This window comes from Talpa occidentalis, unplaced genomic scaffold (genome assembly GCF_014898055.3).
Source record: "Talpa occidentalis isolate TD23 unplaced genomic scaffold, MPIMG_talOcc4v2.1 talOcc4.4, whole genome shotgun sequence".
Taxonomy (NCBI): domain Eukaryota; kingdom Metazoa; phylum Chordata; class Mammalia; order Eulipotyphla; family Talpidae; genus Talpa; species Talpa occidentalis.
In genome coordinates, this window is record NW_023604295.1 from 125732153 (window position 1) to 125758116 (window position 25964).

At 35.4% G+C, this 25964-nt stretch overlaps 1 pseudogene; it reads right to left on the reverse strand.

Annotated features, from left to right (window-relative positions):
• Positions 1–5795: 5795 nt before the first annotated feature.
• LOC119258244 (tubulin alpha-1C chain-like) lies at positions 5796–12875 on the reverse strand (annotated as a pseudogene).
• Positions 12876–25964: the final 13089 nt, after the last annotated feature.

Below are 25964 nucleotides of genomic sequence, written 5' to 3' on the forward strand. Positions count from 1 at the left end.
CTTGCTTCAGTGTCTGTGACAAGAATAGAATGGGTACCAGCAAGAAACCCTACATTTGCAATGCTGTGTCAAAGCGTGGCTGTTCCAGGTCCTGTGAAGATACAGATATGGCCCCCTTCTTAGTGTGCAAGCCATGTCCACACACGCAGGAGCTCTGGGAACACCACATCCGTTTCTTCGCTTTCGTTGTTGTACTTGTAAACAAGACCCTGCATGGATCACAGATGGCCCAGTTTCCAGCCCAGCAGACTGACTTATAAGAGTTTAGTAAAGGAGAGACATCAAAGCTCACGTCAGGTCCCCTAAAACATACCAGTCAAGTCAAATATGTTCTTGTTTTTCTGTCTTTTAATTCAGACTTCAATTTCCCACAAGTTGTGGGCATAACCTGTCACTCTATGGACATTCAAGGTATTGGAATCAAGCATCACAAGTCCACCCACTGGAATTAATTTGGAGTAACAATATGTTTGATGGATAGCTCTTAGTTTTTTTATTTAGTACCTTAGCCCACAGGATACATTTTAAAACCTCTAAAGTGTGGATATAATGCTACAATACTAACATAAGACAAGACTACTCAATATATGCTGTTTGCACTTTCTTAATATCTGAATGGTTAAAGAAAGTTAATGTAATGTTAATTATACAAAAACAATATCATTAGCTTGTAAAGAGCATCACAAGACAATATTGACTTGTTCAGTTTATGCTGTATGCTCCAGATTTACTCCATTTTGCCAAAAAATTCCTTCCATGCATTTTTAGCATATCATTTGTACAATGCATTAAAATTATGATATTCATAAGGAAATCTAACATGTAACTTTCTGTAGTGAAAGCTTGTTGATCTCAGTTAACTTTTAACTAAAAGATTTCTTAAATCTCTGTCATGAATTAATATGAAGTAAACAAACACTTGCTTTAAAAGCTAAGGAGAGGCTTCCCTGGAGGCATAGGGGTTTAGTCTCAGCACTATCACCAGTAAGGCCTGAGTTCCACCCCTGACCATGCAGCTAACCACATATGGCACAGCAGACCTCTTGTATTTCACCTTTTGCTCCCCTTAGCAGTGTATTTCAGTAAATCTGCCCTGCCTATTCTGCTCCCTGTTCTATCTCTGGTGAATCCTGTCACCCACCCACCCCCACCTCTGGCCTACCCCCCAGTTCTATGCTAAAAAAAAAATTAAAAATTAAATTAAAAAAACCTAAGGAAATGCTGATATCACCATATATTTTATATGAAAATATACATTGTTTGACACTTTGGAGATGTATAAAGGTTTTTAAAAGATTCCTGAATCAGTCATTTCCATCTATATACAGTAATCTCTAATATTCAGTGCATTCCGAAGTGAAATAATTACAATTCACATTTTTCATTCTCTATAGATATAGCAACTACCCAACTAGAGTAGGATTTTGTGGGTTAAACACAGTTACTAGTTCTTTCCAACGTAAGTAATTCAAAGACATCAAAAATCAAATAGAAAAATTCACATAGGTCAAGCAAAATTTTCCACTTACTCATCAGAGATGTTATAATTCAATTATATACAAATATCACCATTAAAAAACTGAGAAATGTTAAAGTGGGCAAATTTGCAGAAAAAGATGTCAAATATATCATGCATGTAAGTCTTTTGATGTGTGTTCTTAACTCACTTCTGTTTAGACAAATTTACTCTACTGCAGCTCATGTTTTCAACAAGGGAAGAATAATTAAAAACTATTCAAGGAATGTCTTTGCATAGCATTAACATCATTAGTGCTAGTCAGTTTAGAAGTTCAAATTGGTGTAAAAATAGAAGAGGCAAAAATAAATCCATAATATTCCTAACGTATATCCCCATAAAGACAATGTTATTGATATAAATTTTCATTTTGCTTGATTTTTTGTAATAATAAAGTAAGAAAAAGTTAAAATTCAAATGTTAAGGAAATTCATAATTTGATAAGTAAAAAATTCTCCATAATTCTACCCTGCTTTTTGCTGGCTGTATAGTTTTTACTCTTTTTGCTAATCATCTACCAATAGTGCTGTTGTTCTATTTTTATAGAAAAGTGTCATATAATACTCACTGCTCTGAAATTGAATTTTTTTTGCATTTAGCAATATAACTGGAACTTTTTTGATAATGTTAAGTTTAGCAAAATCTCATTATATTCAATGACTACCATGCTATCAAGTGGTGTATCATAGTGTTTTCCCTTTTGATGAAAATTTGAGTTCTCAGCTATCAAAACAAAGTGAAAGTGGATATTCTTATTGTAACATGTTGGTGCTTGCTTCTGGAGGATAAATATATTTAGTTGTGAAAATGTATGTCAAGGGTATAATTATTTTAGATTTAATAAATATTTCCAAAAAATTTTGACTTAATATTGCACCAAATATAACCAAAGCAATAGAAACATTCCATTCTTGTTCTTTGGCAATATTTTTATTTGTTTTAATTGTATACAGCATAATATTAAGCCTTCCCATTCAAGGACATGGTATTTTTCGTCATTTGTTCAGGTTGTCTTCATGATAATTTGCCAATTTTTTTTTGTATAGAATACTTGTGTATAAATTTGCATAATCTTATACAATTTATAGTTTCAGAATCTTATTATTATTAAACTCTACTGTTTTGATTTATTTTGTGTTCCCAGCGTTTCATAATATGTTGCTTATCAGATAAGTTCTCTTTGAATATTAATATGTTAATATTAATGTGGACAACAGAGGAATCTTTCCTATTCTCCCTTGTCTTCTAAGCACAAAATATACTGGATATGTATTAGATGCTCAATAAATTCTTATTTAATAAATGAAGTTTTTTACTCCTATTTATGAACAAAGAAAACTAGGAAACATTTAATGTCATACAAAGTGAGGGTAAAGCCAGATTTCTCTTTAACTCATTACAGTTACTGTCCAACATATTGCACTTATCTTATGTGAAATATATCTCAAAGGAATTGTAATGTAGACATTATATTTTGGTAGTTGACCGAGAGCTATATCTTTGCTACCTTTCTGTTTTCTCTCGAATCTCTCTCTTTTTTTATTTGTATTCAAAAACTGCTAAACGAACTGAAAATGTGAAGTCATGCAATGATTTGTTTAAGAAACTGAACATTTGAATGAAAGATTTTCCGGAAATAAGGAACTCGTACAATTTTCGTGAGCCACCAATAAAGACCTGATAATATTATTCATGCTGCAATGTGAAAGTGAAGCAGGAGGAAAATCAGACTCTGCCGCTGCCTAAATCACCCCCACGGGAGTGAGGGAAGCACTCAGAGATTGGGAAATGGGAAATTCGTGACTCTTCCTGGCTAACAGTTCAGTGTAGAAGAAACCACGTCATGATTTTCCAACAGCCTCTCACGAAACCAAGATAAATTTGACTCCAAAAATGATGCTTTTATTGTATTCAAAATGGTTTGTTTTGTGTAAGTCACAGCATATTAAACTGATGAAATATGTCACTGAGAACAGCATCATATGCAAATAAAATTTGGTTAATAGATTCTCGATTGCTAATCGACATGGAACTGTAATGTAGAACTCACAACAGCTTCACACAGGAAGACAAAAGTACCAAGCTCAGTCCTCTGGCAAGCAAACAACACCTTCCAAATGAAGACAACAAATAGAGGGATGCTCTTAGAGGCATCTCAATCCCTATTTGTCTCCTGCCTTGCATGCTTGACTATGGAAGAGATTGGAAGGTCGGTGGATAAAGGAGCAGTTAGCTTAGATTAAATCAGTGGTAATTGATGGGCCCTCCAGAATTGAGGTAGTGGCTATTGCAAGATATGCTAGGGAGGAAGCCTCAATATTCTGCTCCAGCAGGAATTCTCAACTAGAAATGGCTCCTCTTGTGTACTCTACCCCCTGAGTATTTGACAGTCCTTGGGGAAATTTATGATTTTTCACATCTATCACAATAGGGTGGGGAGTGGTATTAGTACTGGTGTCTGCTGGTTTGCTGAACATCCTGCAACTAATTAAAGTCACTGTATCATAACATTTGCTTTATTGCAGCTGCTTTCTTATCTTCCAAGATGCATGTTTTAATATGTAGTTGAGGCGCTAGGACAGCACAAGTCCTTTGATGTTGCCCTTTGGTGATACTTCTAAAGCTCTAAGTCAAGTTTTCCCTTCCCCTAGTAGGTCTAAAAATTCTGTTTTTAAAAATGCACTATTTTTTGAGTTGACATTGGTTTACCACGCTGTATATGATTTAGGGGTATGGGTTCACACCTTTTCAGATGTGTGTTACCCCACCAAACCCATCCCAAAAGCATCTATAATCCTCCACCATAGTCCATTGGGCCCTCTTCACACTTTTATTTCCACCTCTCAACATTCTCTGCTAGATTTTTCTTTGCTATTAAGAACTTCAGCATTACTTCAGAGTTAAATAATAAAGTTCTTTCAATGTTATTTCAGAGATTTTTTTTCTACTTATCTCATCTTGAGTATCATTCCCTATTGCTTTCTTATAAAATGTATATCTAATATTTTAAAAAATGGTTGTATGATTTTTTTATTTCCTTTTTTCTCTATCTTTTCCATTCCACCTCTATTTTGCAGTAAAATGACATTTTGGAAAATAAAAGTTATGTCGTTTCATCTGTTACAGTGAAAAACATACACATTTAAACAGATCCTTAAGGAAACAAATAATTCAGATTATTATTACTTCATGGCATTCATGAACTAAAATGACAAAGGAGACATTTGTTTGAATTTCTTATGAGATGTTAATCGTGTTCCTATTAAAATACCATTTTGTAATCTATAAATGCATTATTCAGAAAAGTATGTTTTTACATTGATTTGGCAACATAGCTCCAAAAACAAACTGAATTTTAAGGTAATTATGAGATATTAAAATAGATTTTATTCATTCATGTGGAAATTAAAATACAGCTTAACTGTTATGATTCAAAATGATTCTTGTGTTAAAATTGTAGCTATACAATTAGAACTCACACTGTATTTACTTTCAACTGATAGTACTTTTAATTCAGATCAGGCTTAGAAATCATCACATTTTGTTCACCCATAAATTTTGTTTTTAAATCTGTTTAGTGTCTTTCCATGTTATGGAGCATGAGGAGAAAGTTCTTTGATTTTTAAAAGTACTTAAGGAAAATAAACTCTGCTTTTTAATGCAGAAATAAAACTGATTGAGGATGAAATAGCAAACCAATTCACATGGGTAAGAGAGCCTGATTCTACTCTGATCTCAAAGCCTGGAGGGTCAACTCAGGAATGTAGCTCCTCAGCTTGAAGCTCTGGAATATTTGATAAGAGGGATTTCCCGTGCGATGTTTTAGAAGGAGAGAAAGTCTGATTCCTCCCAAATTCCAGGGTATTTAAAAATACTATTAAAAGCACAATGGTTAACAAGCAGTACTGTTAAAATGAAACTAGCACTCCAATTTCTCTCACTTTGACTTATTTTCTAATAATTCTTTTGATTTTTGCCCTTACTTGACTCTTTTACTTCCTTTCTTTACTTTATGTTCTAACATCTTTTTCTAAAAAGCACCCTATTTTAACAATATTTACATATTTCAATTTGGAAATTGGACATGAAGATTAAAGTCTAGTGAATTAATTTTGATTTTTTTTAGGAAAAGCTTGCATGTGTTCACCACCATTAGTGCATCCACACATTCATTTCGTTAGACATTAATAACTAATTTTAGAGTACATGTTTCATAAACACCAGGCATTATGTGAAATGTGTAAGCACAAGGGTAAATATGATAGACGTGATTTGTGACTCATGGAGTGATGGTCACTTGAGAAAGGGTGGTGAGGATGGAGTTGTAGGGCTCAACTACAGCTGTAGAAAGCTGGGGGGCAGAGTAAATGGAGAACTCCAGCTTGGACTTCTTGCAATTTTCCATCAATTGGGAAGTAAACCAAGAACAAATCAGTTTCCCCATCAAAGCTTTGGAAAACCAAGAAGCCCTAAAGACCTGTGCACTGGTCAAACAGCTTGCAAGTTCAGTTCCAAATGAGGTTAAGGATCTCCTTGCCAATGGTGTTATGCTCTCAGGCATAGTTACTGGTAGTATCTTCCTGCCTGTGATGAGGGACTCAGGATAGAAGAGCTGGTGGAGGGTGCCAATGAGAACTTCAGCAATGACTATGGGTTCCAGGTCTACAAACATTGCCCTGGGTATATGCTTGCCAGTGCCCATGTCACTGAAAGTTCTGAAGGAGTCATCTCCTCCCACAATGGTCTTGTTACTGGGCATAGCCGTAGGGCTGAATGCCATCCTCTGGGCAGTAGAGCTCCCAGAAGGCATTGCTAATCTGGACAGTAGCCTGGCCAAAATGGATGGATATGTACTCACTCACGCTTGCTACTCTGTGGCTGCCTATCAGTCGGCAAAGCAGAGAGGTGTATACTTTTTAAATGTTGTAAAATGCGGTAAAATATACTGAGATTTTTAACAGGTTAAGTAAAATAAATGAAGTCTAATTTTGAAAATTGATAGAGCAATTGATAGGAAAAATCTCATAGCATATGATATTTGAATAGTTAGGAGGTTACATGGGAACAAGAGTAGAGGAACAGGCGAAAAAGTGAAAGCTATTGGTTTCCATAGTAATATGACTATTACATCCAAATTTTTCTTCCAATTATCCCTCATGAGTTTATAAAAAATGAAGTCATGTGCCATGTGAGATAAATAACTGTCATATATGCATATCAATCTACATTGTTAAAACTATTCATCAGGGAAGTGACTAATCAAAACAGATGCTGACCACTGCGCCCTACTGTGTGCCCTGGCCAAATAACAATTCAATAACATTCATCCAGGATGGTCCTTGATAGAATACTGATCAATAGAGAAATTACTCATACAAAATGCATTTCCATCTTCTACTGGTCATGGATGAAAAGGTCATCTTGTTCCCAGAGCTCTTTACCCTGCCATCTGAATAAGAAATAGATGTCATGAATAATCAAGAATAAAAGCACTTAGGAATATATCTGTATATTATTAGTCACTCATTCATTATGTATGGCTAAAGATGCTTTTTCAAAATAATACAAATGAAAATAATAGAGCCCAACAAAAGGGAATTTGAATCAGAAATTAAATTTCATTATTCAAATGTTTCATGGAAAAATCAATCTAATGGAATTACTTATTTTGGTAACTGTGACAGGCTGAAAATATGTATTTTTGTTCTTTTAAAGCAAAATTTAAATAAATTAAAAATAAAAATAAAGTGAAATAAATTAAAAAATTTTCTAAATCTAGCAACTACCTTACCTCTCTGTTCCCTGAACTAATGTTTTGCTACATGAATTGGTATGTATGTCAAAGTCTAGGATAGGTTGAAGTCAATTCTAGACTATCCTTAAAATCACAGGGACTACTTATTCAGACAGCTGCTACTAAACCCAAAGAGGTTGAAGGCAAATGTTCTTACAGCAGGCCTAAATCCTCTATGCACTTCTGATCAGATCCCACAAACTATTTAATGTCAATTCTTAATGTGAGCAATTGAAAGCAAGCAATGAAATGAGAATAACAAGACACCATCAAATGTTGAACTTTGTTCTCTTCTAGTCTCTTTCCATTTATTGTAGTTTTATTGTCAAGATTTAGGTTACTTAGTTGGGAATGACTTGTTTGCCAACATTATACGCTCTATTCTCCAGAGACTTGCCTTTAAGCTTGTTCTTAAATACACAAGGCCAGGCAGGGTTTGGAAGCCTGAGTAGAGAACAAACACTTTTGTTCTGCCTTGGTGACTGACTTACGCTTTATATAGGCACTCTGATGCCCACAGTTAAGTCAGCAAATCCTCACTTTAACACATGTTAACCTTCACCTTTAACCCAAGTGTAGATCTGAAAGCTCAGTCAATGAAATTACCAACTTTAGCAGTTATGCATGTGTGTGTGCGTGTGCGCACGTGCGTGTGTGTGTGTGTGTGTGTGAATGTATGTCATCCGCTGGTTTTTATGAGCACTATAAATCATGACTCTGGTTGTAAATTAAAAAAATAATTTAAAAATTAAAGTACACTGTGTATCACATTTATGTAGAACTTTAATAAACAACACAATGTTCATTTTGGGTGCCATCTGAGACTATGTCCACCTCTGCCGTGTGTGATTTCATTTACAGTGCTAACTTCCAATGGAAATTAATCTTCATCTTTTTTCCTATAGGCACAATCTTGTATTTATAGCATTTATAATACGAATTGCAATATTGTTATTTATTTATAGGTCACTGTCCTACAGAATAAAGGACTTTGTGGTGTTCTTATTTCAGCAGTGCTCAGGGGTCACATAGGGAGAGCTCAATTACAATTTTTAAATTGAATAATTTTGCATAAGACATCTCAATGAAAACAGATTCCTCACTATTTGAAAATGTGCATACCAAAAAGGAACCATTTAAAAATCCATGATGAATGATAAAAATTATTCTAATTTTCATTCATGAATCTTCACCTATTCTTTCTCTGCACCAGAACCTGTGTAAGGTTCTAAAGAAGAGGACATAAAAATGTCTAAATGCTAATGCATGAAATGAATAACAACCTGTTGAAAAACTAAGAGGTGTTAAAAGTGCTGCACTCAATTAAAGTAAGGGAGGCAAGATTAATATCTTTGTTGATATTTAAGGATAAAAATGGACTTTTCAGACTGAATATTTGAATTGAGTCTTGAGGCAAATGTAGAAGAATAAGAAAGATTTTTTCCAAATAAATAAATAAAAGCAATGTTCAGTTAGAAACTGACATATACAAAAGTCCAAGGAGTTGAAGAACTAATATAGATTATGAGATAGAATCAGGGATGTCTGTGGATAGTGATGGGACTCTCTGGATGAGGAGCCAGACATAAAGCTGGGAACTTGTACTTTATTCTATAATTGTGATGATTTTTTTTTTTTTTTTTTTTTATAGAGGCATGCTTTTATTTATTTGTTTGCTGGTTTGTTTGTTTTGTTTATACATGCACTGGGTACAGTCAGAAGCGCGGGAGGGTGAGAGAATTCACCAGAGCCAGAGCGGGGAGCAGAGCAGGCAGAAGGACCGAAGTACACTGCTGAGGGGAGCAGCGGGCGGCAGGAGAGGTCTGCGCGCCATGTGGGACCCTCCTCCGGTGGCCGGGGAGCAGCCGGGGATCGAACCGGCGCCGCAGAGGCCGCGGGCAGCTTCGCAACCCAGCGCTCAACCGCTGCGCCACCGGGGAGGCCCAATTGTGATGATTTTTAAATAAAGATAAGATGTGTTGTAGTTTGTTAGTCCAGTATGAATAAAGATTGGAAGAGCAAATGACAAGGTCACCGGGACCACAGATGAAACAGGAGATGAGAGACTGAGAGGGCAGTGACCATGGGATTGAGAAATAAGACAGTAGACAGTTCAGTGGTTAGAACTGACAGTCTAAAAAATATTTGCCTATGTTTCTAAAGAAGGCAAAGAAAACTCAGCAATGTTACCTTAAATCTGGCCAGGAATTCCATAGATAACAATGAGTTTGACATTTACTCAGGGATCTCCTGGGGCAAGGGGCATCATAATGAAACCTATTGTTTATTCTAGCCAATTAGATTTGATCTCTTCACTCATTTCCTTTGTTCCTGAGATGTGTCTCTTGTCATTTCACATAGTTTGAAGCAGACATCATTTGTGCAAGCAATGGCCACAGTCTATGGCTGGAACACACTGGTTGGCTGAATTTTCTTCATAACATGGACCACACAATCCATGCCTCAGATTATTAAATTGAAACAGTGAAAGCAAAGTGATTCCCTCTCTGAATGTACAAAACTGAGGATATGTAAACTTGATGACAATTAGTTGTCACATTCCAACATGTGCACTAAAGAGTCAAACAGCTGGAACCAGCATGAGGGGAGGCATAAAAAGATACTCAGAACAGCAAATGTGAAATGAAGAGCGGATATTTCCTGAGTTTCACTCAGGACTTTGATCTATTGTAGCAGCCATACATCACCTCCCTTAGGCTCGCTGGAATTTTTTGCAATGACTCTAGTAAGCCTTCCTTTATTCTTTTTATTTTTGCCTAAGCTATTAAGAGTCCATTTCACTTGCTATTATTTTTTTCTGTTTGTTAATTTTTTTTTTTTGATAAAGTGGTCTTACACAATGCCTGAATGGAGATGTTCATAATGCAGAGTACTCAGAAAAGCATCTTAAAACTTGCATGTAGCTTTAGGACTCATTAACACAGATTTTGAAGCTCAAACACTGGGAGTGAGTGAAAATGTCCAGAAAGAGTAAGTACCATAAAAAGAGGAGAGACCTGAGGGCAAAGCCTTCCTAACTACCAAATTTAACGGTCTACACAAAGAGGGAGAGATTTTGTAGATAGGAAGAGGATAAGGATAAAGTAGTTTGACAAAAGTCAAATGAATTTCAAAGGAAAAAGGAATTTAAAAAATGAGGTGTGGATAACTCTGTGAAATATTCCAAAGAGGTCAAACAGTATGAGGGCTAGTAAGGAGCTATTGAATTAAGCAAACAAATGACTATTGTTCACTTTTGTAAGATGTAAATAGCTTCAATAAAATGAGAAGGATATTGCTTAAAAGGGAGGATAAATAATGAATGAAAGAAGACTGCTTTTCCTAAGCTGTGAAGGAATGGAAAAGAGAGAAGCCATAGTTAGGATAAGTCATGCCCAAGTCCACAAATGTTTAGTTGCTAGTATGTGCTTGGTACTAAAATAAACTAAATGTTAACTAAGACTGATATAGTTTCTGCCTGCAATAACTTATAGCCTAATGGGGAAAGCTCCTATCAAAAGTGCTGAGAGAGACAAGACTGGAGAAAAATACTTTGAACTCCTCAACAGTTAGGAGTTCATGTAGTTGATGTCAAAAAACATATCAATTTTAAGTCTGTACATTTCCCTGCATATACACACTTACAAAAATAAATCTTCGTTGGAACACTAACTTGTTTAAAAACAATCAGCACTAGAACCATGAATTTGGATGTGGAAGTCAACCACGCTGACGAGTTCTAATGTACAATATGACTTAGGAGATATCTATTGGAGACCCATTCACTTATCTATAGCTAAGAGTGAATTCTTTTTCTTACATGATATTTGGACCATAAAAGGAAAATATAGAAACATTTTTCTCTCAGACAAAACACAGCAGTTGTGTTTGTAGAAAAAGAAAGCAGAGCTCAGGTTGAAATCATGTTAGTTTCGTTAGTTTTTGCTTTGCATATTTTTTAAACATCGGTAGTATATTTGTGTGTGTGTGTGTATATGTATGTAGGTAAATATATACATATTCAAGGGAAATAAATCAAAGGCCTGGCCTATCAATGGGAAGAGTCTCATATCCCACACATTTCACACCTTGAATTATGGTGTCCTGAAGTGCAACGGAAGAGTTGTCTGCAAAACTACAATTATAGAGTCACAGATGGAATACTCATTACAACAGTTCCTTGGTCTCACCCAAAAGACAGATATTTATACCGTTGGATAGTTTGTATCTGCCACTTGTGAAACCTCATCTTTAAAAAAATTCTTTGTTTCAAAAGAACAGGGTGTTTTAATATATCAGGGTAATTTTCAATGATGTGATTTAAAGTACCACTTATTATATTACCAGATAATGCCATGATACTTATAGCAAACAAATACAAAACTGCATATATCCATATAAAAATTAAAGAAAATGTGGGAAACCAAAACGAAATTGTTTAGAACTTCTCAAACTTAGCAATGCCTCACTTTTCTAGGCCATACTGTACTATGATTTTGTAATCACCATGAGGAAAAAATTAGTACATTAAGCCAGGGAGACCAGTCAAAACATTTTTTCTTCACCCCATATTTGCTACCAAATTCTACTCACAAATGTTTAGAGATATTTCTCCCATTGTTTTCAAATGTCTATCTAAATTCATAAATTCATCCCTGCAAAATAGAAATCGTATCTTTGAAGAACTGTGAAAATATATTTATTAATCAATTATTGGTTAAATGCTAATTAAAATCAAAATATTATGGTGATATGATATATAAAATAGAAGAGTACACTTACATATATACATGCTATAGGGGCAGAAAATATCACAGGAGATAAATAATTATTTTCTTAACAGAATTTTTATTTCCAAAGCATGGGACACTAAGGCTGTACTAGATAGTCTTTTGAGGTGAGAAATTCAGGTTCATATATTTAAAAAGTATCTTTTGAACATATTTGATAGGTGGGTACTTACTGTTCAACATTGAAAATGTTGCTACTGGGCTTTTGCAAATCAAAATTTAAAAATTCAACTTGCAATATGTAATCCGGAGTTTATCCCATTACAATAGCTTTTTCTGAAATGGAATCTATTTTATTTTATTCGCTGCTTACCAAAAGTCTATTCATCACTCAAGATCGAACTCAAATATTTTCTGTTTTATGTTTCCACAACACTTAGCTTGGTTGCATCTCCATATTTCACTGTATTTACTGTAGAATATAAGTGTTCTCATGCCTCCCTAATCATGGGTACCAATGAAGCCACATGAATGTTAATGACCAAAATCTAATGCTTTAGGTTTTATTCCAACCAGCTCAAGTAAGACATCAGTACGTGGGAATTCTCATCAAATATTTCCAGTAGTACCCAGGGTGTTTTGCATCTACTTATAAGTTGGTTCTCTAAGTACATCCACTGTCTCCCACCAGGCTGACATCGGTACTGCTGTGTCCATTGGGAGTGTCACCCCCTGCTGAGTACCACAGTCTCTGCTGCTGCTCTGATATAGCTACTTTAGAAGACACAGATATTTCAGACTGAGTCCTTAGGGAGCAGAAGGGAGAAGCATTCATGTAACTCCCAGCCCATTTTATGTTTTATTACTGGAAATGTGAATAGCTCCACTTATGTTCCCATATCTCAGTGGTTTTTCATGAAAATAACTCTTGTTGTCCCTCTCCTCACTGGGATCAGAGTCCACGGTGATTATCTTATGTTCTGGTTTTCCTAGTCATGAAGATAACAATTTTTTGTCATCTAATTTTTTTCCTTTCTGCTAAAAGATTGTGCACTCATCAATCTGCTCTTTACCATCACTTCCATTCAGCTCTCCAAGCAGCTTATAGCTATGTCAGAATGGTTGACTCTCATTGGGGTGAAGGTACAGGGCCCGCAAAACTTCTGTACATATTTTAAGCCCCAGAAGATAATAAACGCTTGAGGAAATGTAACAAGACTCTTTCTATTCCTCACTGAATCAGAACTGAAAAATAAATTTAAAATAATAAGCTGATCCCTCTATTCTAAAGATAAACAAATTATAGGATCTGCTAAGAGCTGTGAAGATTTTACTCTGCTTGCAAGTTAACATGTTAACCTGCTATGGTGTTATGGGAATTAGAAGAAGTTACAAGACTTGGGTCAAAAACAAAACAATTCATTACTATAGAGGAAGAAGCCTACATTTCATGTTCACATCAAATCCCCATGCTCTAAGGGGGCAATGCGTTGTGTCAAGTTCCAAGTTTAGGGAACCCTATGATTTTATAGCGGATCGTAAAGCAACCTGCTCAACATTTTCCCAGAGGAAAACATTGTTTTTATTATGCTTAAGAGTAAATAAACTTAACTTCTACTCTGCAGAAAGATTTTTTTATCTCTAACTTCCATGGCTCTTAGCTACGCAGACTTCGGGAAGATAATCTTTTCAAGGCCCAACAAAGGTTGTCAGTACCTCTGCTCACAGGACATGCCAAAATGCAGGAGACCCAGGAGAATTGGGTCTCAACAGTATCATGAATTACAGTGTTCTTATATTCCCAGAGTTAGCAAACGTTAGGGCCAGAACACAGTTAGCAAATGTTAGGGTCATTTGTTAATGGTCACATAATCCAGTAACTTCTTCAAATTAAACAGCAACAGAAAATGAATAGGGTAATATTAATTCACTTTCATTGATTAACACAATTAAAGAAAATAAGAACTTTCCAAAATATATTTTTAAAGTTGTATTATCACTGTGATTATTCACCTTTTGTAATAGTATTATAATATTAATTGTATAAGTTCTAAGATCATTCCAGACTTTCACAGAGTTAATGTATGGACACAATTGAAAACAAAAAAGCAAGCAAATAAAACAAGCAGTTAACATTAAAGACAAGTATTGCCTTACTTGGCTTGTATAGCTACAGTATATAAAATGTATCCCTTTAATTCATCAGACCAGCATCTTCTAGAATTTGTAGACTTTAATCAGTGATTTTCACATTTAAATCATGATATTTCAAATCTTAGGGACTTAGCACATCAACTCTACTTTCCTGTAGCCATATATTGTAAAAAAAAATTTTCAGAAAAAAATAAATTCATTAGTTGAGGAGGTTGCATTTCATGAAACAGCATTTGGAATAATGAATCAAAGTTACCCAGTTTGTATTACTCTGAACAACACATTCTTTTTAGGGATGTTATTCAATCTGCTGTTTCTGTATCCTCAATAATTTATTATAAGATGCTGAAAAATCATTGACAGGGTCATAAACAGTTCCTCACAGTTAATTCATTATGTCCCAATACGAGGAACTGTTTTATGATTGCTCAACTTACAATTCTATCCTCTCCTTTAAATTATATTCTTCCAGATACTTTCCAGAGTCATGTCTATGAAATCCAAACAATGAATGAGTAAATAAGTACAAATTAATGAATGTCTGCAAGAGTATTGGAAAGAAGACTGCATGGAGAATAAGGAATTCAGGAATCCATTTTCAGTTTCCGAGGCATGACCCTAAATAGATAAAAAGTCACAAACAAGCTTATAGACAAAATCTTATATAAATTGTACCTAATTTTAACCAAAGAGTGACAATGATAAAGGTAAAGAATTAAATGACATTATAGGGTGAAATAAAAAATTCGGGTACTTTGGGGGTGGGAAAACTTTAGTGACCACACCCAAGGGGAGAAAAACTATATTGTGAAAAAACAAACAAGGATGTAAAATAATGGTGTGTCTGTCATTAATTAAAATAATAATAATACATCTACTACCATTTGTCTAATTAATTACAAATATCTCAGGCTCCCTTCTGGGTTGTGTTTGTATCTACTGACCTTAGAAGGCAGTGAGGGAAGGAACACAAGCACTTTCATGCCCATGAAAATCTACCCATGGGCCTCCCTTGTAGCACAAGGGGTTAAGCACAGCACTATGAAGCAATTCGCTGAATCTGCAGCACAATTTCCACTCCCCGCCAGCCAGGGACCTTCCCACATGGCAAGGCAGACCCCTCCTGTCTCGTCCACTGCTCCCCTCAGCAGTGTATTTCAGTCAGTCTGCCATTCTGCTCCCCCCTCTGTCTCTGGTGAATCCTCTCACCCCCCCCCCAACCATCTCTGGCCTGTACCCCAGCTCTTGTATGCATAAATAAATAAATCTTTAAAAAAAAAAAAACTACCCATGACTTTCTACTGGCATTACTGTACATTTTCCCGCATTCAGTGAAAATTAGCTTGGAGATGTTTTCAATACAGAGGGAACACAACTCACTATTAAGAGAAGCACATCAAATTGAAAAGGGTTTGTGAGTGAAGCTTTTTTGTATCATACATAAAATTCAGAGTAATGTATGAATAGTAAAATAAACCATATATAGGTCAATTTTGCTATTAAAATACTGTGAAATTTACTGAGTGACTAATCATTCCCTCCCTAGACTTTGAAAAAAAATATTTATTTATGCACATAAGAACTGGGGTACAGGCCAGAGGTGCGAGGGGTGAGAGGATTCACCAGAGACAGAACAGGCAGATTGACTGAGATAAACTGCTGAGGGAAGCAGCGGGCAAGATAGGAGAGGTCTGCTGCGCCTTGTGGGTCAGCTCCCTGGCTGGGGATTGAATTCAGACTGCAGTGGCTGCAGATAGCTTCATAGTGCTGAAACTTAACCCCTTGCACCACCAGGGAGGCCCCCCTAGATTTTTGTTGAATAAAATTAATGTGATTCAAGGGTCACTGCTACTTCTGACCATTATATCAGGCTCAAGCTACCATAATGAACGCATTTATCTGTAATAGAGCAACCAAAAGTGTTCCAGGGAAGTAACAGGTCTCTTTCTCTGTAGAATCCAACAGAGAGTAACTATGATTAAGTGGAGCAAAGTCAAGGGATAAAAATTTTACCTTTGGCAATGCAAGTTCATCATTGATTTTGATTTGCTATTAAAAACATTTGATGGTCTTCACCTACTTCATTTTTTTTCCTCAAATGTTTATTGAGATAAAGTGGGTTAACATCACTGTATCTGCTTTGGAGGTTCTAGGTTTAAACCTCTACATATATATATATTTTTTTTTCATACCCTACCCACTACCAGTGCCCCCATGTGATCCTTAAGGAACAGAGTGGGTTAGAGGAACACAAGTTAATTAGCAACCTGGGAAAAATAAGCCAGCGTCAAAGGAATACTAAACAGGGGCTCCCTGGTGGTGCAGGAGTTAAAGTCAGAGCTATCAAGCGGTCACCAGCTACTCCAGCATGAGTTCAATCCCCAGCCAAGGAGCTAACCCACATGGCGCAGCAGACCTCTCCTATCTCTCCCGCTGCTTCCCTCAGCAGTGTATTTCTGTAGATCTGCCTGTTCTGCTTCCCACTTTCTCTGGTGAATCCTCTCACCCCCTACACCTCTGGCCTACACCCCAGTTCTTGTATGCATAAATAAATAAACTTTTAAAAAAAAGTACTAAACATAGATTGTGTTTAAAGCCAAAAAAAAAAAAAAAGGTGATCATTCTTTCAAAGCAGACTTAAAATTATAGTTCTCTAAATGGCAATTATAAAGAAGGTCACTGGCGGATCCAAAGATTTTTGGATTTTCTTTTATTTTTAATAAAGAGGAATTATTCTCCATTTAACAAGACCAAAACTCATAGTCTGAATGCATGTTACTCAAAGGCATTTTATTCAGACCAATGTAGACATGTAAAAGGATAATGCATATTATTAGTGGCTTCTGAGAAATCAGAAGTGATTCTTTATGTTTATGTCAAATGGAGGCTTCATCTTGTAAGTGAACCAGGAGAAAATAATCATTTATTTCAGCCATTTTAGTCATTGATGTGAAAATAGAAAATATTCTGTCTGGAGTAACTAGTACAGAGATAGAAGATAAATTGATATTTTGCTTTTGATTTAAGTTAAATTAGGGTCTTATTACAGCAGAAATAAATCCTGATCATGGTGTTAAAGGTACACAAAATTCAGTTACTGAAAATCATATGGTATATGCACTGGGTGGCATGTAACTTATTGTCTCAACTGGGACACTTGAAAATGAAATGGGGCAGGGTATTCATATTCATGCAGTGACTGTCCCAGGCAAACCCTGATATATAATGGTCTTTATATATGCAATTATCCTAAATGCATCTATCGAATGTTGAGAGAAATATATTGCGCTGAATTTTACCTATCTTACTATGTTTTCGTAAGTAAAATGAAAATGAAATGTACTCAAAGTCAATATCTTTTCCCTTTGATTTGACTGGAGTATTTTTTATAATGAACATTATAATTTAAGGAACAACAAAATTAGATTTTTGATATATTTTACCTAATAGAATCTCATTAATGGAAGTGATCGTGAGAGATAGGACTAGATTGTCAAGATAGGCTAAAAAATGAGGTAACCTGCCAAAAATAACTTTACCTCTTAAATTGATTTCTTTACTCTTTAATTGCTTTTGCATCTGTTGCCAGGTGTGTAAAATTTAGCACCAGAGCTATCAAATCCAGCTTACTAATACAGATGAAGTAGTCACTTAACTTTCTCAGAATTATAGGTTGTCACCCGGCTTAGAAACCAGGCAGTTCTTTTCTGCCACAGGGAGATGGCTGTCTGAGGGGACTCTCATTAGGCACAGTGTCTGCTCACTTTATTCTAACCATCCCCACAATTTGGAGCTTTCTGTACCTACTCTGTGTTCCACTCATATGCAGAGGTTAGCCCCTCTTACAGTCTCTATGGAAGAATTAGAAAGGTTTATACTTTAGTGAGGATTCATAAGGGAGACAAAGGAGAAGTTTAGCAATGGACACCCTCAGCAATTAATGAGGGGTCCTCTTTTGAATACGTCTTGGAGTAGACATATTTGGAGACCACTAACATCAGTATTTATACCTACTAATTTAGTACATAATATTGAAAACTAAAAAACTTTGTCTTTTAATTTGCATTTAAATTTCTAGATTTTTAATTCTTTATGATTTGGGTTCATGCCTTGATAATGAAAGTGAAGATTATCAAAATCTCTTTTCTTGATCACTTGAAGTTCATAATTCTATTGTAGGTTTTCCCTGAAAACAGTTCAAGGTTAAGGAGGAAAAGTCTTTAGACTCCAGGATAAAAATTTTGCTGTAACACAGCAGTGCTCATATAGCAAAATATAACAAAAGGAAAAGATATCAGAGGAGAGAGATGGAAAATACTGGGGAGGGGGGCAATGAGCAGAGTTCAAGAGGACAAACTGTATTTTCCTTCTCCTTTCCTCATGGAGCATGGGTCAGAAGTGCAGTGTTTTTGCTTCTGTAGAATTATGGTGCAGGATCTGTTCCACCACTCCTTCTGCAATGAATGGCTTTTCTTATCTGAAAGCTACTTCCTCCTAAGCCAGACATGCGCATTGCTGTTACAGTTTACAGAGAAGCTGCTACATGAAAGGTAGCAGATCTCCTGGAGTCAACCCACAGATGCGTGACATGCATCTCTATGGTCGTGTGGGTGTACAGTGCTCAAAGCAGCTGGACTGTGGGCTTGTTGCAGGAACCTCAGCAGGATTGGCCATGGAGCAAGGAAAATAAAATAGCAGCAAAAGTCTAGGGAGTGGACTGTCCACGGGGAAGTAAGGGGGGAGAAGAGACTTGCATTATCAAACACAGCAGGAAAGGAAATAGTGGAGCCCTTGAAAAACAGCAAATGAGAGAACTTATAAAGGGATTAGTATTTGGAACTTGGCCACATTATGTCATCCAAGGTCAGTTGTGGTGATCCAAGGAAGGAGGCTATAAACCCCTGCTACTGACAGAAATGTGATAAACATAAAATCAACATACTTTTTCCTTATCAATTTCACCTTATCATCCACACAGGTGTTGGGACAGAGAATAATAAAATTTAATATGACTGACTAAGTGTACAAAAGGAGATTTTAAAGTTTAATAATCTATTTGGTTTTGAAGTCACTGAAGTAGAAAGAAATTCTAAGAAAAGGCTGAAAAACTGCTAGTTGGCAAAGTTATTTTTTTCACAACCTATCCCCCTGCATGTAACACTTAATGATGTGGGTATAACAAAATATTATTAGTTATTTGAGAAAAACTTGAGATTCTTCAGTGAAACCTGCAGTACATTTCAAAGATTCAATTACTTCATATTCGGTTTGCTACATAGTGTTGACTCCTGTATTCAATTTATTAATATCACTTTACTTACCACATGGTTTCTGAAAGAGCAATATGTGAAAGTTTTCAGATTAAAATAATGAATTTTAGAGTCAGGGAAAATTTGGTAATTTATTATTCAACTCTGAAGTAAGCAGCTAGATCTTTGTAGTCCACCAACTGCCTGCTCCAACGATTGTCAGGTAGGCAGCATGTTGTTTTCTTTTTTTTTACTTTTTTTTTTTACTTTTATAGTTTTAGGCAGCGTGTTTAAGTGATTAAGAATATGGTTTCAGGAGATGGATGGCCTGAGGTCAAGTTGAACTGACTTGTCAGCTTTGGCAACTTGGGTAAGTAACATTGCCACTGTGTACGGATTTCCTCACTTATAACAATAATAGCACCTACTTCATAAGGTTATGTTATGATGATTAAATAAGTTAACATGCCAAGTCCCCAAATGTTGTAACTGGCATCAGGCAATACTAGCTGTTGCTATTATTGTTGTTGTTATTATTGCTATTGCTAGTATTATTGTCCTCCATACATTTGTATAATATGAAGATCTGTGAGAAAATTTCACTCGTATTTTATTGGCAAGCTACTCTAGTCAAGCCAGTTTTAGTTCTGCTATTTAATCTTTTGTAATGTAGGAAAATCAACATTTCTCTAGGCCACAGTCTCTCCATTTATCAAAGGGGGTGAAGTCACTGCTTTAGTATCTTCATTGGGCTATTACGAGACTCTGCTCGCTCTGCTAATGGGAGCTGTTAACCAAAGTGGGCTGTGAGACACAAAGATCCTGACATGCAACATCAGTTTCTACCTTAGATTTCCATTTTTTTCTTCTGCCACAGTGAATTCTCTTTCTAGCAATGATGAATCATTAAAATTGAAGTTAATTGTGATCATTAGACTTCCTTGGGTTTTTATTTTGTTTCTTTATATAATCACATGTACATCTACAAAAATACTTATCATTTTGGTTCTGTTTTTTCTGGAGAGTTTTAATACAGCAATTTTCTCCTTACAGATTTATAGTATAAATTGCAATTCCCAGATGTCACATTTGTCACTTTTATAATGACTCTCTTTAAGCTCTAGGACATAGCTTCCCATATTTTAATATGCATAATATCATCTGGGAATCTTGTTAAGATGAAGATCATCAGTCAGTATCTCTACATTTTGTAACAAGGTTGGAGGTGATACTGATGCTTATGAGTCAAGGAACACACTGAGAATCAAGGTTCTAGAGAAATAACAATTGCCAACTTTTAAAGAATACTTTCATATCCCAAGCCTCTTCTGGATGCATTGACTTACTTAATCGTCCAACTGCCTTATGAGAGAGGTAATATTCTACTTCTATAATTGGATAGATGAGGAAACCAAAGTACCAAGAGGGTTAACTAATATGCCCATAGGCATGTAATTGATAGTGCAGTAAGGAAATTTTACACTTACACATTATGGATTTAGAACCTAAGCACAATTAACTACTGTATGCTAGTGATCTAAAAACTGGCCATTAACTTAATTATACCTATGTTAAACTATTCATGAATTTCATAATTATGTGATAAGTCCTTTTTATATCAAGCCTGTTCAGATAAATGGAGGGCTAGTGTCATTCTGCACTGTGCAACATGCTTACTGCTAGTCTGAACTGAGATGAGCAGTGAGTGTAAATACACACTAGATTTGGAATATAATATAGAAAATATACTGTAAAATATTTCATTAATAGTTTTTATGATTTTGTGTTGAAATAATATTTTGGGTTGTATTTGTTTCCATAAAAGGTATCTTAAGATATTTTTATCTTTTTCTTCTTACATATTATAAAATGAAATTAGTAGAAAATTTGAAATTCTGTTTGTGACTTAGATTATATTTCTGTAGACAACACTTGGGCAGAACTTCCAATCCAGGTAGTTGAAGATAGCATTTCTCTATAATTTGGTGAATGGTAAGACTCACAGCACCTCTTTATTAGACAGAAGACAAGTGTCAGGCTGAGGAAATGAATGAGGCTGTCCCCAGTGGCAACTGTGGATAACCAAATGCTAATTGTGTGGCTGACTCATCTGAACTGCTGTGGCCTAAGCTTTCATCCCATGACAAGAGTTTCCTGGAATTCTTTTTTTTTGTAAGATTTATTTATTCATGCATACAAGAACCGGGGTACAGGCCTGATGCACAGGAGGGTGAGAGAATCACCAGAGACAGAGCGGGAAACAGAACAGGCAGATTGACTGAAATACACTGCTGAAGGGAGCAGCGGACGAAGCAGGAGAGTTCTGCTGCAGCATGTGGGTATTTCCCAAGACGGCCTGGATCGAACCCGCGCTGCAGAGGCTGTGGACAGCTTCACAGCACTGCACTCAACCACCTGTGCCTCCAGGGGAGGCCCTTCCTTGAATTCTTTATCACTAAACAAATGATTGAGAGTTAGTGTGCCTTGTTTTAATATGAAAAATTCTGTATTTGTGTCAGTAAATAAAACTGCATTTTTTTCCAGGACCTTAGTTTCCCATCTACAAAATGTGGAAGAGAACATCAAGATTTCTTCAAGATTTAAAATGATATAATCGTTTGCTGATAAATGTGGGAAGATTGCAAATCTGCAATAAGTGATGTTTTAAATGCCATGGAGGCAAGGCAGAGAGATAGTCATCTAACCTATGAATTAACTTGCTGTTAATTAACTTGAATTAGCATAACAAGTCAACTATATTATAATGGATAAATCCATGAGCTGCAAATTTTTGGTAGTGAGATATTTAGCTTTCTTTGTTTTTCCACTAGTGATAGCATGTTCAGAGAACCTTAAAAGTATCAAATGTCCTTTTTGATTGCTAATGTTACAAAACTACATGAAAAGACAATGAAAGTTTTTTTATACCTTCGAATGTCACCCCAAACCAATCAAATGCATCGTGAATCAGGGTTCTGAGTTAGCAGTACCTTTCTTGAGACTTCTGAAGTACACCCAGAGGGTGAAAATAACTGAACTGAGACCTATTTTATTTTTTTATTTTAATTTTATTTTTATATTCCCCATACAATTGCAACCCCCTTATTTTGACCCCAATCGCTCCTTTCCCCGCCCCCCACTGCCCACCCCCGATAGAATGCTGAGACCTATTTTTTATTTGAAGTTCAATGTTAACTCCTATTTATTGAAAAATTCCCTCTCAGACTTTAAAATGTTTGTTTTTCAGGAATAAAATCATATACACGTTAAGATTTTTAAAAATTCTGTTTTTCTTGCAGGATTACTTTGGCTCTTAGGGAACTTTTATGGTTCCCTATGAATATTGTAATTGTCCTATTTCCCTGAAAAAAGTCATTGAGATGTTGACAGATATTGAGTTGAATCTGTAAATTGTTTTAGGTAATATGGCCATTTAAATGATGTTTATTCTTCCAACCCATGAGTTCAATGCCAGAAGACTGGGTGAAGAAACTGTGGAATATATACTACTGGCATACTACTCCACTATGAAATAGTGCTAGTGAGCTAAAAACTGGCCATGGAGAAAATGGATAGTGCTTGAGGTGATCATGCTAACTGAAATAAGCTTGAAAGTGAAAAGTATTTGAAGGTGGAATATAAAATTAAAAAAAAAAAAAGATATATACTAGCACAGCACAACAAAAATAACAGAACTTTGTGAAAAACACACTTGTTACCAGAGGGAACAGGAAGGTGGGAAAAGGAGTTAAGGCAGGAAAATAGAGCATTGGCATGAGAGGTTTGGTGGAGGGTGAGTGACACATGTGCACGTATGGATGGCTAAAAATGTGACCTCAGAGTTATATAGACTGTAAATGACAGAAAAATGTGAAAAATGAGAATTAATAATTCTCTAATATAACATAAAATAATAGAGATGCAAGTAACAATTCTAGAATATAATGAGTAGAATAGTTTTAGTCCAATTTTGGGAAAATACTAATTTGGTTCAATATAATGACTCAAAGTTTTATGTTAACTTATCCAGATAGGTCAATATATTTCAAATCTCTTGAGATAACCTTTAAAAGCTTGAACTTATTTTAACTATTAACCTGACATTTTGTATTTTAGATTTTAGCCTCAATCACTCTTTAAACCAGATGGCAAAAGGACACAATGGATTATGATTAATATATAGTGACTCACCCAAATATAATAGATGTGGTTATTTACCTAAGTTGCCATATACCCAAGTTCTCATCTGTGGTACATTAAATAAAGTAGATTTTTGGTAATTCCCTAAAATTTAACATAGTGATAATTTACTTTTGAAATGAAAGGAATTATAAATAAATGTTCCATCAAATATAAAGCACCTCACTAGTAATATCAAATTATTTTATAAATTAGAACTAGGCTTAACTTTTCCCTACAAGGACTTTAATTTCAGTGGACTACAGATTATTCATGTTCATACAAGAATATAATTTTGTACAATATTCTTGTTTGTTTGTTACCCTTCTAAGAAGCAGCAAAATTTCATTTTAAAAGGCATCCATATGTAGTGGAAATGATCTAATTTAAGAATAAATGCAGACCTTCTAGGAAGAAAAACGGTGGCACCAAATTTATTGCAGTAATGATTTATTCAGAAAGGAGCATTTATGTTTTCTGAAGATGATTATAAATGGGAATGGAAATGCTGAGAGAAAAGAACACATATTTTGAGCATGAGACACCATTTCCTTTTGTAAGAACTTGGTCATGCCGTAAGCATTATTTCTTTAAAAGGTCAAGTGAAATTTCTTTATGTGTGGTGGTCTGCCCTCTCCTGGGCTACAGCAATATACAAAAGATCTGTTTGACTTGTAGAAAGGAATTCAGCTCCTAAAGAATAAAGTATCTTTTAACTTAAGCTTGTATTAAAATCTCTATATGTATTCATGAAGGTAATAACTTCTCACAGATTGTAGTACTTGTTTAAATATTTGAGGAGTTCTTAGATATGGTTGTTCCATTAATTTTTTCTTATCTCCCTTTACCCCTTCTCTCTATTGCAAAATAAACACAGCTTGCCACTTGACATTTTCTTTGACCTCTCTTTTTAAAATTAACTCATGTGTGATGAACAGCATCTTCCTCTTTGCCCCTAGATTTTTCCATTAGAACTTTTATTATACATGTAATAGAAATGTATTTAAAAAGTATGTCTATGTACATATATTCTGTATGTAATATGTTAACCTAAAAAGGCAGATGGGTTAATAAAAAGGGATACAGGATACATACTTTGGAGTCCCTTTTAAACAGAAGGAAATACATATGTTTGGAATTTAAATTTTTTTTATTTTGCTGCATAGTTATTGCTGTGTTCTGTATTTCCTTTGCCCAACTAAACAGTGGTCTCCCTTGGGACAATGACTGTGATAAATGACTTGGAATTTCTGTTGTTAAGCAGAAAAAATGTGAAAAAATATACTCAATATTTTGAAACAATCTCATACATATTTTGATAATGAATTGTCTTTGGAAAATACATTCGAAGAGAAAAGTATATCAACTTAGAATCTATTCCCTCAATATATGAGTGAACGTAGCAAATGGATCCAAGCAGAGGATAATATCAGAATTTCAGTTATAACTATGATTAGAGTAAGGGATGCTGTGCACACAAAGTCACTATATGGTCATAATAAAATAAGCGTTGGAGATTAAATCGGTGACTTCAAAGACGTTTCATTTCTGTAGCTTCTTGTTTCACTCTTCATCATTTTTTGTTGTGTAGAAAATATCTTCCAGTAATTCTTCTCTTTCTATGAGTCTTCTCTTTGCTATGAGTTAGGAGAGACCTATTTTTCTGTTATAAAAGTTATCCCCCCAAATGTATTTCTGAAATGTAATGAAAATTTCTTGTAACAGGAATGAGTTGTCTGGAAAGTTTATCAAAGCGGCCCTCGTCCAACAAGTCTCTTAGAATTCCAAACTGCAGAATTTCTGCCTGTCATCCTATTCCACTCAGTCCTAAAAGTGGGACACATGAATGGATTTTATAAGGACCTGGGCCTGGAATTGGTCACATTATTTTCTGTCACTTCATTTTCTAATGGAAACTTAGTGACATTGCTATCCTTAACTTTAAATTAAACTCTGACATGTTTTCCAGCTGTGTTCAAAGAAAATGTAGATCTCAGTGAGCTACTAGCAGCTTTGCTCTATGTCTTTTATTATAACCCCTGCTTTTCTAGGGATGAGATGCCCCTTCCTATATATTAATAATGCATAATCTCAACCATCCCTACTCCAGTCCCACCCCCCCCAGCAATTTACTGTGCGGAAATACCTGACAAGTTACAAACCACTAAAGTTCAGATTCTCCTTCCAGCAAATTAGAAAGTGTGATTCAGAGATCATTTCTATATGTAGCTGGAACTAGCCATTAAATTCATGAGGTTCTAGGAGAGAGGGGTAATGGAATGAGAGGAGAAAGAAGCAAAATAATGAAAAAAGGACATTAGGAAGAGATTGGATTTCTGCTG